The following is a 3,372-nucleotide window of genomic DNA, read 5'->3' on the forward strand; positions in this document are numbered from 1 at the left end:
TGCTTGTTTGCTCACTTTGACAGAAGGTAGCTACCATGTTTTGAGCTGACCTATGGGGCAAAAAATTGATTTTTTCCAGCCAGGAGGAATGGAGCCTTGTCAACAGCCACATGAATGAACTTGGGAATGAGTCCTCACCCAGTTAAGTTGTAAGATAAATTCAGCCCTCATTGACACCTTGACTGGAACCTTGTCAAGAAATCATGAGCTAAAGGTATCCAATAAAGCCATGCCCAGATTTCTTACCTGCAGATATTGTTAGAAAAATTTGTTTTTAATTAATAAGTTTTTGGGGGAAATTTGTTATGTAACAATAGATAATAAGTTTGAAAAACAGTATTCTGACTGGATATTATAAGATCAAAGATAAAAATATGTACCAATACTGTATTCTTATTGGTAATGTTATTCACAGGGGTATTGTTCAGAAATTTTTTAACAAATTTATGTGATCAAGATTGAACAAGTAAATGGATCTATTATCCAATTTTTAATTATTAACCAATTTTCTTTTTGGTGGAGAAAGATGTTTACAAATAAGGAAAGAGGGAAGGCTAGAATGAACTTTGAAGTGTTGAAATGGATTCATAAGTATCAGTATGAATTCATGTTTTTTAATAGAGATAGAGATAGACATAGGAATAGATATTGATATGTTCATTCACAGATTAGTTTACATTCCTATATTTCCCAGTTTTATCCTCTGAGAGGACTAGGACTAATGACAACTCACTAGAAGTAAGAATACTTAATATCCAGACCTTGGTTTCAAAACATAGCACTCCAAAAAAGGGAACCAAGACTCCTTGAGAAAGTGACTGATTCCAGAGTTGGGGTGTGGAAAATACAAGATCATCCTGGAACACTTTCCAGTGCTAGAAAATAAGAAAACTTCCACACAAAAAGATAGGAACATGTCAAAAGAAGATGGAATCCAACCTGAAAGAGCTTCTACTGATCAAATATGGGACATTTTGAGCAATAAAACAAATAATGACAAAATTGGAAAATTAGAATAAAATAAGTATCCAGAGGGAAACTGGAAAGGAGGTTCCCTCCCTGATGCCTATTTCCATATCCTTCACTCTCCACTGGAGTTCATCCATCGTCTGTGGTCCAGGAGCCATCTTGGGACTGCAGCATGGCAGAGCCTATGGAAACTGAAACCCAGATTTGTGAGGTACTGGAAACCTTCAGGGAGACTATAAATCTACAGGGTAGAAACTGTACTACCTCAAATCCCCACGGCTAGATGGGAAGACACACAAACAAAATGAAAAAAAAAAAAAAAAAAAAAAAGGGAATAAAGCACTCCAAACAAACCAGGATGCTCCAATTATTGACTCCATTGACAAACCAGTAGAAGAAATGTCAGAGAAGGAGTTCAGAATTTACTTAGTAAAACTGCATCACCACTTTAAGGAGGATATAAAGAGTGAAATCAGAGCTATGTTTCAGGAGAAGGAAGATATCTTAAAGAAAGAGGTAAAGATCCTGAGAAGAAATCTTTGAAATGAAGGAATCAATAAACCAAAATAAAAATTCACTGGAAGGTAGCACCAACAGAGGAGACCACTTAGAAGACAGAACTTCAGGCAATGACGACAAAATACATAATTTTGAAAATAAAGGTGACCACACAGAGAAGATGATAAATTGTGTGACGTTCCCTCACCCAGACGCAATGCCTGAACAGCTGCTGTTGAAGCCAATGGAGTGGCGCTACTGTGACTACTTCTGGGCTGATAAGAAAGACCCCCAAGGCAAAGGCACCATGGTGGGGTTCAAATTGTTGCTCCAAAAGCAACTGAAGGGCAAACAAATGCAGAAAGCAATGTCTGAATTGGTCTGAGAGGGGATAAAGATTGAAGAAGAACATGCAAAGAACTTGGCTAAGCTCTCTCAGAACTTGTTGGCTGTGCAGGAGGAAGGCTCCCTGGGAGAAGCATGGGCCCAGGTGAAGAAGAGCCTGGCAGATGAAGCAGAAATTCATCTCAAGTTCTCCGTCAAGCTGCACAGCGAGGTAGAGAAGCCTCTAATGAACTTTCGTGAGAACTTCAAGAAAGACATGAGAAAGTGTAACCACCATATTGCTGATCTCCGCAAACAACTCGCCAGCCGCTATGCATCAGTGGAGAAGGCCCAGAAAGCCCTCACAGAGCGGCAGAGAGACCTGGAGATGAAGACTCAGCAGCTGGAGATCAAGCTGAGCAAGAAGACAGAGGAGGGCATCAAGAAGGCACAGAGGAAGTCCACACAGGCTGGGGATGACCTCATGCGCTGGGTGGACCTCTACAAGCAGGCCCAGTCCGAGTGGTTTGACGAAATGGTGACCACCACTTTGGAGCTGGAGCGACTGGAAGTGGAGAGGGTGGAGATGATCTGGCAACATTTGTGCCAGTACACACAGCTGCAGCACAAGATGGACATGTTCAACCAAAGCACAGTTGAGCCTGTGGACCAACTGCTTCGAAAAGTGGACCCAGCCAAAGACAGAGAGCTGTGGGTCAGAGAGCACAAAACGGGCAACATTTGCCCTGTGGACATGGAGATCTAGACAGGCCTGTGTGGCCCAGGGGGTCCTGCCCAGGGGAGAGGCTGGGTGTCCCATGGAGAGGAGATGTTGTCTCCTGCTGGGTGAAGCTGCCCTCCCACCCACTCTCCTGTCCACTGAGGAGAGAGGAGAGAGCTGGCGATTCCAGAAGGGTGATCTGGATGGCCCAACTGGGGGATCCCAAATATTCCCAGGCCAAGAAGACAGACCTGCAACCCTGTCCTTGTCTCCAAGACAAACCCCATGCCAAGCTTGTTGCTCTGAGAACAAACCGAGGCTGGAAAAAAAATAAGTATCCATTAACCCATATGAATATAAATTATTGAATGAATAAATAAACTGAAGAAAAATAGCAGTTTTCCTTATAGAAAATTCCAATAAATATATATAGAAGGAAAGAACAAAATACAAATCACCATTAGGCAAATAATACAGTGATGATTATTTATAGGTTAGAGCCACCAGTGGGTAACAGAAGCATTAGGTCAATGAGAAGAAACAGGATGTTAGCATAGTCTTAAAATTTCTTAAAGTGTTTACCATTTGAAAAGAGAAGGTGTTAACTTTGCCAATCAAATACTACCTTATCCAAGTAATCATGATTAGTATTAATGAGAATAAGACATATAAGCATGGTGTACCTTTTGATAGTATGCACTGAGGAGAATATAACATTACTTCTTGATATTTCACATCTCCATCTAATCATGAGGAAACATCAGGCAAACCCAAATAGAAAGCTCATTCTGCAAAATAACTTGTCATTACTGTTTTTAACAGTATCCAGGTTATGAAAGTCAAATAGAGACTAAGGAATT

General features: G+C 40.9%; 1 pseudogene across 1 annotated transcript; it reads left to right on the forward strand.

Moving 5' to 3' along the window:
• The first annotated feature begins 1,039 nt into the window (after positions 1-1,039).
• LOC306651517 (growth arrest-specific protein 7-like) lies at positions 1,040-2,824 on the forward strand (annotated as a pseudogene). The gene has a single exon. The product of its transcript is annotated as a growth arrest-specific protein 7-like (transcript).
• The last annotated feature ends 548 nt before the right edge of the window (positions 2,825-3,372 follow it).

This window comes from Sciurus vulgaris (genome assembly GCF_902686455.1).
Source record: "Sciurus vulgaris genome assembly, chromosome: X".
NCBI lineage: Eukaryota > Metazoa > Chordata > Mammalia > Rodentia > Sciuridae > Sciurus > Sciurus vulgaris.